The following is a 13,031-nucleotide window of genomic DNA, read 5'->3' as shown; positions in this document are numbered from 1 at the left end:
GCAAGATTTCTGGCTCTCACAGACCTGTAACTTCTTCTTTAAGAGGCTCCTCTGTCCTCCACTCGTTACCTGTATTAATGGCACCTGTTTGAACTTGTTATCAGTATAAAAGACACCTGTCCACAACCTCAAACAGTCACACTCCAAACTCCACTATGGCCAAGACCAAAGAGCTGTCAAAGGACACCAGAAACAAAATTGTAGACCTGCACCAGGCTGGGAAGACTGAATCTGCAATAAGTAAGCAGCTTGGTTTGAAGAAATCAACTGTGGGAGCAATTATTAGGAAATGGAAGACATACAAGACCACTGATAATCTCCCTCGATCTGGGGCTCCACGCAAGATCTCACCCCGTGGGGTCAAAATGATCACAAGAACGGTGAGCAAAAATCCCAGAACCACACGGGGGGACCTAGTGAATGACCTGCAGAGAGCTGGGACCAAAGTAACAAAGCCTACCATCAGTAACACACTACGCCGCCAGGGACTCAAATCCTGCAGTGCCAGACGTGTCCCCCTGCTTAAGCCAGTACATGTCCAGGCCCATCTGAAGTTTGCTAGAGAGCATTTGGATGATCCAGAAGAGGATTGGGAGAATGTCATATGGTCAGATGAAACCAAAATATAACTTTTTGGTAAAAACTCAACTCGTCGTGTTTGGAGGACAAAGAATGCTGAGTTGCATCCAAAGAACACCATACCTACTGTGAAGCATGGGGGTGGAAACATCATGCTTTGGGGCTGTTTTTCTGCAAAGGGACCAGGACGACTGATCCGTGTAAAGGAAAGAATGAATGGGGCCATGTATCGTGAGATTTTGAGTGAAAACCTCCTTCCATCAGCAAGGGCATTGAAGATGAAACGTGGCTGGGTCTTTCAGCATGACAATGATCCCAAACACACCGCCCGGGCAACGAAGGAGTGGCTTCGTAAGAAGCATTTCAAGGTCCTGGAGTGGCCTAGCCAGTCTCCAGATCTCAACCCCATAGAAAATCTTTGGAGGGAGTTGAAAGTCCATGTTGCCCAGCGACAGCCCCAAAACATCACTGCTCTAGAGGAGATCTGCATGGAGGAATGGGCCAAAATACCAGCAACAGTGTGTGAAAACCTTGTGAAGACTTACAGAAAACGTTTGACCTGTGTCATTGCCAACAAAGGGTATATAACAAAGTTTTGAGATAAACTTTTGTTATTGACCAAATACTTATTTTCCACCATAATTTGCACATAAATTCATAAAAAATCCTACAATGTGATTTTCTGGATTTTTTTCTCTCATTTTGTCTGTCATAGTTGACGTGTACCTATGATGAAAATTACAGGCCTCTCTCATCTTTTTAAGTGGGAGAACTTGCACAATTGGTGGCTGACTAAATACTTTTTTCCCCCACTGTATACAAGTCGAAGAACAAAGACATCTAACTGCTACGCCATCTTGGATAATATAAGTAAGTAACGTTAGCATATAAAAAAAAGGAAAATTTACGAATTTAAAGTACAGTATTGTTGTCATACATCATTCATATTATAATATAGGTTACACAGCTAGGTAACATTATCTAGCAAGCTAAACTATCTATTATTGTTTAACTAAACTTTTCGGTCAAAGTGTTACCTGAATTTAAACATTTTCGCTTAGCTCCAATTTAAACAGTGTGTTTGCTCAACTTGTCTCATATGTTCATTCAACTAGAAATTATGATTTGAAAAAAAGGTTGTGGAACTAGTTGCTAAATAATTGTATGTTGAAGCCACTAACACAAAATTGTTGGTTAATTCTTCATTAGACACGTCATACTAAAATGTACTTCTCCCTCCAGTACGACAGCCACATCCACCGTTGACCTCGGCCCTTCAGGATCCTCCACCATCTCCAGGACACCCCTCTGGTGTGCCTCTCCACAGCATCACCTCTCTGATTTTGAGCACAAAAGAGAAAGATCAATACATCTTTCAAGTAACAAGTGACACAGCAAAACTAAAACACTGTTTTAGAAAATGTCGGTTTACCTGACAAGTCTTCACTATTGACGTATGTTCCTGAAGATAAAGAACCTCTGATTACCACCGACCTCCAAAACTTGGCTATGTCCCCCCCAAAAAAAACTGTGGTTAAAATTCGAGACTCTAATATTTGTGCAACACCTAACAAACAAGTTACACCATAGGCAGGCAACCCTGGTCAGAGTGGTACATCTACTGCAGGAATGTTTTAACCAGGCACCACACAAATGATGGTGTTGAAACATTTACAACGTTGTTGTTAAAAATGTATCATTGACTGGACAACTCCCCCGTACATCAGATATACAACATTTTAATTCTACCACTTGACCAATAATCCAGCAAATCAACTGTTGTCAAGGCATTATTGTTTGTTAATTTACCTGCTCATCTAGACTCTAGAACAAGGCTTCTGTCTCCTTACGAGCGTTACATCCCGATCAGACCTCTTCTTCCAGGGCTTTGTGGAAAGTTGTGTGCAGATCAACTCTGGTGATTATTTTTGAAATTAGCTAGGTGACCTAAACTGGGACATGCTTAAACCACCTGACCAAGTCCTAAAGCAATAGGACTCCCTAAATCTTTTACAGATTATTACCAATCCCACAATGTATGACTCCAAACACCCAGAAAAGGCTACTCTCCTTGATGGTATCCTCACAAATAATCCTGAAAGTTATCAGTCTGGTGGTTGCCCGTCCTAAATTTCCTCATCTCAAATAAAAAAATAAAAAATCATCACATCAAATCAACATTTTTTGGTCACATACACGTGTTTAGCAGATGTTATTGCAGGTGTAGTGAAATGCTTGTGTAGTGAAATGCTTGTGTTTCTAGCTCCGACAGTGCAGTATTATCTAAAAGGTAATATCAAATAATTTCACAACGTATACCTAATACACACAAATCTAAGTTAAGGAATGGAATTAAGAATATATCTTTTTTTCAGCCCTTCTAATGCGAGTAACCCCGATGCTCCTCCCTCTTTTTCCCCTGCTCGCTACAAAGTTTCTCCCTGCAGGCGGTCACTGAGTCTGAGGTGCTAAAGGAGCTCCTTAAACTTCACCCCAAAAAAACATCTGGGTCAGATGGATTAGATCCTTTCTTCTTTAAGGTTGCTTCCCCTATCATCGCCAAGCCTGTCTCTGACCTTTTTAACCTGTCTCTCCTCTCATGGGAGGTTCCCATTGCTTGGAAGGCAGCCACAGCAGCCACCTTTATTGAAAAGTGGAGATCAAGCTGATCCCAACCGTTACAGGCCAATTTCTATTTTGCCCTGTTTATCAAAAGTGTTCGAAAAACGTATCAATAATCAAGTGACTGGCTTTCTTGATGTCGATAGTATTCTTACTGGGATGCAATCTGGTTTCCGCTCAGGTTATGGATGTGTCACTGCAACCTTAAATGTCCTAAATGATGTCACCATTGCTCTTTGATTCTAAGCAATGTTGTGCTGCTATTTTTATGGACTTTGCCAAAGCTTTTGATAAGGTAGACCATGCCATTCTTGTGGGCTGGCTAAGGAGTATTTGTGTCTCTGAGGGGCCTTTGGCCTGGTTTGCTAACTACCTCTCTCAAAGAGTGACATGTATTAAGTCTGAAATCTGTTGTCTCAGCCACTGCCTGTCACCAAGGGAGTACCCCAAGGCTCGATCCTAGGCCGCATTCTCTTCTCAATTTACACCAACAACATAGCTCAGGCAGATACAGTCTTGTACTCAGCTGGCCCCTCCCCGTATTTTGTGTTAAACGCTCTACAACAAAGCTTTCTTAGGATCCAACAAGCTTTATCTGACCTTAACCTTGTTCTGAACACCTCCAAAACAAAGGTAATGTGATTCGGTAAGAAGAATGCCCCTCTCCCCACCTGTGTGATTACTACCTCTGAGGGTTTAGAGCTTGAGGTAGACACATCATACAAGTACTTGGGAGTATGTCTAGATGGTACACTGTCCTTCTCTCAGCACATATCAAAGCTACAGGCTAAGGTTAAATCTAGACTTGGTTTCCTCTATTGTAATTGCTCTTCTATCACCCTGCATGTAACTGCCAAACAAACCCTAATTCAGATGACCATCGTACCCATGCTAGATTACGGAGACGTGATTCATAGATCTATAGGTAAGGGTGCTCTCGAGCGGCTCGATGTTCTTTACCATTCAGCCATCAGATTTGCCACCAATGCTCCTTATAGAACACATCACTGCACTCTATACTCCTCTGGATACTGGTCATTCATGTATACCTGTTGCAAGACTCACTGGTTGATGCTTATTTATAAAACCCTTTTAGGCCTCACTCCCCCTATCTGCGATAACTACTGCAGCCCTCATCCTCCACATACAACCTCCTGATTCCTGCTTACAAGCAAAAACTAAAGCAGGAAGTACCAGTGACTCGTTCAATACAGAAGTGGTCAGATGACGCAGATGCTAAGCTACAGGACAGTTTTGCTAGCACAGACTGGAATATGTTCCGGGATTATTCCGATGGTATTGAGGAGTACACCACATCAGTCACTGGCTTCATCAATAAGTGCATCGATGACGTCGTGCCCACAGTGACCGTACGTACATACCCCAACCAGAAGCCATGGATTACAGGCAACATCAGCACTGAGCTAAAGGGTAGAACTGCGTCTTTCAAGGAGTGGGACTTTAACCCGGATGCTTATAAGATATCCTGCTATGCCCTCCTATGAACCATCAAACAGGCAAAGCGACAATAATATAAGATTGAAACCTGGCTTCGACAATTGTCAGATGTGGCAGGGCTTGCAAACTATTACGGACTATAAAAGGGAAGCACAGCAGCGAGCTGCCCAGTGACACAAGCCTACCAGATGAGATAAATTACTTCTATGCGCACTTCGAGGCAAGCAACACTGAAGCATGCATGAGAACACCAGCTGTTCCGGACGACTCTGTGATCATGCTCTCCGTAGCCAATGTGAGTAAGACCTTTAAACAATTCAACATTCACAAGACTGCAGGGCCAGATGGATTACCAAGACGTGTACTTTGAACGTGCGCTGACAACCTGGCAGTGTTTTCACTGACATTTTCAACTTGTCCCTGACCGACTCTGTAATACCAACATGTTTCAAGCAGACCACCATAGTCCATGTGTCCAAGAAAACCAAGATAACCTCCTTAAATCACTGATGAAGCATGAAGTGCTTTGAAAGGCTGGTCATGGCTCACATCAACACTATTATTGCAGAAACCCTAGACCCACTCCAATTCGCATACTGTCTCAACGCGAGGAACACCTACATGAGAATGTTATTCATTGACTACAGCTCAGCGTTCAACACCACACTGCCCTCAAAGCTCATCACTAATCTAAGGACCCTGGGACTAAACACCTCCCTCTGCAACTGGATCCTGGACTTCCTGACAGACCGCCCCAGGTGGTAAGGGCACATCACCAATGAACTGTCATGGTCCAAACACACCAAGACAGTCATGAAGAAGGCACGGCAACGTATATTCCCCCTCAAGAGACTGAAAAGATTTGGCATGGGTCCTCAGGTCCGCAAAAGGTTCTACAGCTGCACCATCGAGAGCTTTGACTGGTTGCATCACTGCCTGGTATGGCAACTGCTCGGCCTCCGACCATAAGGCACTACAGAGGATAGTGTGTACGGCCCAGTGCATCACTGGGGCCAAGCTTCCTGCCATCTAGGACCTCTATATCAGGCAGTGTCTGAGGAAGGCCCTAAAAATTGCCAAAGACTCCAGCCACCCTAGTCATAGACTGTTCTCTCTGCTACCGCACGGCAAGCGGTACCGGAGCGCCAAGTCTAGGTCCAAAAGACTTCTTAACAGCTTCTACCCCCAAGCCATAAGACTCCTGAACAGCTAACCAAATGGCTACCCAGACTATTTGCATTGACCCCCCCCCCCCCATTTTTTACGCTGCTGCTACTCTCTGTTTGTTATCTATGCATAGTCACTTTACCTCTACCTACATGTACATATTTCCTCAGTTACGTCGACTAACCTGTGCCCCTGCACATTGACTCTGTACCGGTACCAACTGTATGTAGCCTCATTACAGTTATTTTATTGTTGCTCTTTAATTATTAGTTATGTTTCAATTTTTTATTTTATTTTATTTTATTTTTTACATCAGTTTATTTATTAAATACTTTCTTAACACTTATTTTTTCATAAAACTGCATTGTTGGTTAAGGGCTTGTAAGTAAGCATTTCACTCTAAGGTTCTATTTGGCGCATATGACAAATACAATTTGATTTGATTTGATTTATACACAATTTAGTTGGCTTTAGCTAGCCCAGATAGGTTCGCAATCTCCCAACCGCTTAACTAGCCACAAAGAAGCCAATTAGGCTATTAATCAAGTTAGAGTAGCTAGCTTGTCAATCTGAGCTGGCATGGCTGCTGGCAAGGTTGGTAGACTTGAGAAAAGCAATCAATTACTAAATATACTGAATAAGACTCACATTCCTTTCATTTTTTTTTATGCAGATTTTCGCAGAGAGGCAGAGAAGCATATTTCGTTTATTTAAAATAAAGAACCACCAGTCAGGAGGATATAGACAGCTCAAGAGGTATGCTTAGCTCTGCAGAAAAATAGACCGTTTTTCTTTTAAAACATAGAATTAAGCATAATGATTCAGGCTTTACATTGTAGGATAAAGCTGTTTCCGGTGTATGAAAAATGCACAACTTACGGACGGGTGGCCTAGCCCCCCTACGGACCACTCCCCAGTCATCCTCACATACTTTGTGCCCCATCAGATTTTTATGGTGCATGACGTCCCTGTGTGTGTGTGTGTGTGTGTTTCCTAAAACACACTGCAGTGTAGCACTGTGATGTTTCCATCTACCCTGCGGCTCTGCCTCTCACACTCCTCTCTCCCTTTTCTTTATCACTCACTCTTCATCTTTCTCTCGATCCATCTTCTATGTTTTCTTCCTCTGTTTTCAGTGTCTTCGTTCTTTTGTTGAAAGAAGCATACTTTTTTTTAAGGAACTTGAAGCCCATTTTATTATTACTGTAATTGGATTTAATTAACAAGATTCTTAAAAAATGATGTTCAATACATACATGCCAAGAGTGTGTAAAGATATCATCAAGGCAAAAGTTGGTTATTTTAAGAATCTCAAATATAAAATATATTTTGATTTGTTTAACACTTTTTTGGTTACTACATGATTCCATGTATTATTCATTAGTTTTGATGTCTTCACTATTATTCTACAATGTAGAAAATAGTAAAACAAAATAAAGAAAAACCCTTGAATGAGTAGATGTTTTAAAACTTTTGACTGGTAGTGTACTTTCAATACTCTATCTCACTCTCTCTCTCTCTCTCTCTTTTTAAGTTTAATTAGTGTTTTGTTTGTCCTTCTACGTCTCCTCTCTATCGGTCCTCTCTACGGATTCTTCTCAAAAGCATCTTTGATTTCAACAACAGGATGTGGCCTTCTGTCTTAGTGGCAGTCAAAAGCAGGATGTGGCCTTCTGTCTTAGGTGCAGTATGTAGCTAACTTTTCTGTTTTGAATTCGCTTCAGTATTAGTCCTTTCAGCTCATTCACATGGCCTCAATGATCTTTCAAGGGAACGACACACACACGTGTTCACACACACACACACACACACACACACACACACACACACACACACACACACACACACACACACACACACACACACACACACACACACACACACACACACACACACACACAATACGCTTTCATTTACTGAATGCCCGCTTCTTGGGCATGGAAGATTTTTAATTACCCAGAGTTCCTATCTTTGAAATACTCACAGTTACAGAAGTGTGTGTGTGTGTGCGTGCGCACGTACAGGTGCGCGTGTGTGTTTGTATGTCTATAAGTGGCAAGGAGAGGAGCTGGCAGCAGTCCCAGCCTTCCCACAGGAGACACACACACACGTCTTAAGACAGAGAGAAGGAGCAGCGTTCTGTCAATGTTTGGCTTTCAGCGTGTGTGATTAACTGGGGCTACTAGATAGAAATTGGCACGTTATTTATTTCCACGTGTCAGCCTCACAGCAGAGAGAGAATAACAATGGTTAGCTAAAATCTATGCTTTGACTGTGGGAGAGCGAGAGACACTGTGGATCTTTAGAAGGTCTGTGTTCTTGCTGTGTTATTTCCCCATAACAATCTCTGTATTTTTCAACCAGGTCACCCGTGATACAAGTCAGTGTTCGACGTCCGTCCATGTCTACGGACATCGGGAGATGACGTGGAAACTGGTCACTACAGGGCATCAGTAAGCGCTGTTACCTTCAAGCAGCTTTTGGTTTTGCTAGGGCGTAAGCATCTGCCTCTGATTTGAATCCAGCAATATAACATTTATTTGGATATTTTTGTTTTAAGCCTATCCTAACATTAAGAATTCTAAGTTAATGTCTAGACTTAAACCTTAAACACTTCGAAAATTGACGTTTGGAACAACTTTGAAATTTGACATATCACTGGGTTCAAACTTGCAACCTTTGAAATGTTACGCCCATCCTCCATCCCACAACACTCTAGCAAAACCCTAGTTGCCGGCTTTACATGTCATCTCCTGACTTCCTCAGACGTGGATGGACGTCGAATACTGACATGCGTGACCTGACTAGAGAAACATTGATCAACATCTAATTCTGACGTGAGATTGAGAGAGTTTATAGTGCATTCTGGGACATCCCTCTCTCTCTATCTCTTACACACACACTCACATGTACGCACGTACGCACGCGCACACAAATGAGCGCACACACACACACACGACAGAGGAGTGTGACCTTGGTCCAGCCTCCAGGGCTCCAGAAGTTGAAGAGAGGGCTAGAGCGGGCACAGAAGCCTGGCACTCTACCACCACACACACACACACACACACACACACACACACACACACACACACACACACACACACACACACACACACACACACACACACACACACACACACACACACACTAAGCATTTATTTGCTAAGTATTTAGTTGCACTTTGTTCACTGTCCTAATGTTTATATATTTCTTAATATCATTCTTTTACTTTTAGATTAGTGTGTATTGTTGTTAACTGTTAGATACTATTGCACTGTTGGATCTAGGAACACAAGCATTTCGCTAAACCCGCAATAACAATATGTGTATGTGACCAATACAATTTTATTTTATTTCATGTTTATATGACAAATAAACAAATTTGAACACACACACACACAAATATAAAACTGCTATTTTCCTTTTTTGATGAGGTTGGTTGTAAACAAATTACTATCACAGACACAATATAAAACAGATTAGTCTGTGCTGGGTGAGACATGTCTAACTGAACATTTGGTCTGACTAATTTGTTGAATTCATGTCTTAGGAAATGACATGTGGGAAAAATGTGTCACCACAAATGTCCTCACAGATTGAGGTGTATCTTTCCCCGAAACTGAACATCATAAAAAGAACATATATTAAGGAGAGAGAGAGAGAGAGAGAGAGAGAGAGAAGGGGGGATAAAAAGAGAGAGGGAGACAGAAGAAGGAACATTTGTTGGGCTACGACTCTTTGGAAGGCAGGCATTGCCAGACCACCTGTCTGTGAAGCTGCCAGATGTACCACACACACACACACACACACACACACACACACACACATACACACACACACACAGAGAGAAAAAAGGGAAAGGAAAGATATTGGAAGAGAATTCCAGAGAGATCCGGAGTTGCTCCTGCTCCTTCTCTTGTTCCAGACTGTCATCTCTCACAGACACTCCGTTTACCTTTCCCTTGTACGCTGTACAAGCTAGCTACTCCCACTGGCTTCAGAAACATTCTACAAAACAAGAAACAGAGAGAGCAGACAAAGAAAGAACAAGAGAGAAAATAAAAATTTAGAGCGAGAGAAAGAGAGAGAACGAGAGAAAGACAGAGGCAGTGTCCGAAATCTGTCTTGCCTACTACTTAAGTAGTTCCTGCAGTCAGATCACCAAATCGCCCTCTAGTGGCCTCATGGGTGGAATGCTATCATATTTTATGCATTTCATAATTAATCAACATTGTAAAAAAAATATATAAAAAAATGTGGTGTTTCTATGTCAAATGGTTTTGTTACATTTCAGTCTTCTGTGATGTATATAAAGTGTAATATTGGGATGCAAACTCAAAATTGAATACATTTCAACTTTATATCTGACATGGTACAGGTGTCTTCTCTTTTACCCATAACCATGTGTGTGAGGTGTATACTTTTTTGTTTCAAAGTAAATTTGTTTAAAATGACCGTGATTTAACCCACTGCAGTAAAACGTTAAACATCGTACTGTGTACTAATCCTAGTACATACAATTTAGAGGGTACTGTTTAGTAAACACGAATACGGTATACAATTTAGAAGGTACTGTTTAGTAAACACTAATACGGTATACAATTTAGAAGGTACTGTTTAGTAAACACTAATACGGTATACAATTTAGAAGGTACTGTTTAGTAAACACTAATACGGTATACAATTTAGAAGGTACTGTTTAGTAAACACTAATACGGTATACAATTTAGAAGGTACTGTTTAGTAAACACTAATACGGTATACAATTTAGAAGGTACTGTTTAGTAAACACTAATACGGTATACAATTTAGAAGGTACTGTTTAGTAAACACTAATACGGTATACAATTTAGAAGGTACTGTTTAGTAAACACTAATACGGTATACAATTTAGAAGGTACTGTTTAGTAAACACTAATACGGTATATAATTTAGAAGGTACTGTTTAGTAAACCCTAATACGGTATACAATTTAGAAGGTACTGTTTAGTAAACACTAATACGGTATACAATTTAGAAGGTACTGTTTAGTAAACACTAATACGGTATACAATTTAGAAGGTACTGTTTAGTAAACACTAATACGGTATATAATTTAGAAGGTACTGTTTAGTAAACACTAATACGGTATACAATTTAGAAGGTACTGTTTAGTAAACACTAATACGGTATACAATTTAGAAGGTACTGTTTAGTAAACACTAATACGGTATATAATTTAGAAGGTACTGTTTAGTAAACACTAATACGGTATACAATTTAGAAGCTACTGTTTAGTAAACACTAATACGGTATACAATTTAGAAGGTACTGTTTAGTAAACACTAGTACAGTATACAATTTAGAAGGTACTGTTTAGTAAACACTAATGCTCCATTCGATAATTTTGGTACGGCGCCTCCCCTCAGCTGATTATACCATGTTGTTAGACACACGTTGGTCTCGAAATACGAACCTTTAATAGTATGGAGCGAATTATACTAGATGAAAAGCCTAAATGAGTATGATAACCTGGTATAAAGTGTTATTTTTTTGCATACCAGAGAGAGAGAGAGCTATAGAGATATATATAAGAGAGAGAGAGAGAGAGAGAGAGAGAGAGAGAGAGAAGGCTATCAGTTAACAGAACCTCTTCTGGGGCTCTTCTTGAAGTGGGTAAACAGAGATCTCGCACACACACACACACACACACACACACACACACACACACACACACACACACACACACACACACACACAGTGTGTTCGTTGAGGTGTCTTCCAGTTGAATAGGGAGTAATGAGCGTGTAGCGGAATTCATTATTCCTCCTCTCCTCTTCTCCTCTCCTCCTCTCCTCCTCTCCTCCTCCTCCTCCTCTCCTCCTCCTCTCCTCTCCTTGTCCTCCTCCTCCCCCCTATCACTCACTTTCTCTCAGGGCTCAGGTGTGGACCACATGCCACCAGATTCACAACCTCCATCCTTCTCCTCCTTCTCCTCTTACCCTAACCAGGCCTGGAATTGGCTGATGTGCCCCAATAAATATGGAGTCTATATTATTTCTGGCAAAACAGATACATTTCTGAATCCGAAGCTGTAGTTTATTTATACACAAACAGTTTCAGCAGAATATCCCCTGACTGGCAGTGGAGAGCGCCCAACTCCTCTAACAGCTGGTTGATTCGTGGATTGAAACCTTTTCATTAAGCAAAAAAATGCTAAATAATAAAACCACAGAAAAAACACAGCTGTAGCACTTTCCTGCAGTCAAAATTGTCCTCCAATGGCCTCATGGGTGGAATCGTATTAATAATTTTCATAATTAATACACTTTCTTTTTTTTTTTAAGCAGATTCTGTGTTTCTATGTAAAATAGTTTGTTATATTTCCGTTTTCTGTGATGTATAAAAAAGTGTAATATTGGGATGCAAACTCAAAATTGAATAAATTTCAACTCTATATCTGACATTTATTTAAAGCCCATAACCATGTGTGTGAGGTGGATACTTTTGTTTCAAAGTAGATTTGTTTCAGACTACCCAGAAACACTGTGTGTGACCCTGATTTAGCCCACTGCAGTAAAAGGTTGATGGCCTCTGTTGAAAAGAGGAGGATACCGACTTTACATTCTTGTATTATTTATTTCTCAACTCCTGAGTGGCTCCCCGGCTAATATTGAGAAAATATTGGAGTATCTGGCATGCTTTAGTTTAATAAAATAAATTCAGTGGGAAGTGCATTGTCTCAGTGTTTCCCATGTATTCATTTAGCAACGGCACACATCAAAAATATGAAACAGGACAAAATATAGTGTTGAAATGATAACACACGGAAAGGCTTTCCCCAAACAAATGATAACCCTCTTCTGGTACATGGAAAGGCTTTCCCCAAACCAATGATAACCGTCTTCTGGTACATGGAAAGGCTTTCCCCAAACCAATGATAAGTCCTCTTCTGGTACATGGAAAGGCTTTCCCCAAACCAATGATAACCCTCTTCTGGTACATGGAAAGGCTTTCCCCAAACCAATGATAACCCTCTTCTGGTACATGGAAAGGCTTTCCCCAAACCAATGATAACTGTCTTCTGGTACATGGAAAGGCTTTCCCCAAACCAATGATAAGTCCTCTTCTGGTACATGGAAAGGCTTTCCCCAAACCAATGATAACTGTCTTCTGGTACATGGAAAGGCTTTCCCCAAACCAATGATAACTGTCTTCTGGTACAT

The 13,031-nt window shown here is 41.0% G+C and overlaps 1 long non-coding RNA gene across 1 annotated transcript; it reads right to left on the bottom strand.

Moving 5' to 3' along the window:
* Positions 1-1,371: 1,371 nt before the first annotated feature.
* LOC106591934 (uncharacterized) lies at positions 1,372-6,878 on the bottom strand. The gene is made up of 4 exons (XR_001325524.2): positions 6,706-6,878; positions 2,389-2,494; positions 2,012-2,086; positions 1,372-1,916 (listed from the first exon to the last, which is right to left on the bottom strand). It is a non-coding gene; the product is annotated as an uncharacterized lncRNA (long non-coding RNA).
* Between the last annotated feature and the right edge of the window lie 6,153 nt (positions 6,879-13,031).

This window comes from Salmo salar, chromosome ssa09 (genome assembly GCF_905237065.1).
Source record: "Salmo salar chromosome ssa09, Ssal_v3.1, whole genome shotgun sequence".
Lineage (NCBI taxonomy): Eukaryota > Metazoa > Chordata > Actinopteri > Salmoniformes > Salmonidae > Salmo > Salmo salar.
This window is presented reverse-complemented; position numbering and strand designations above follow the sequence as displayed.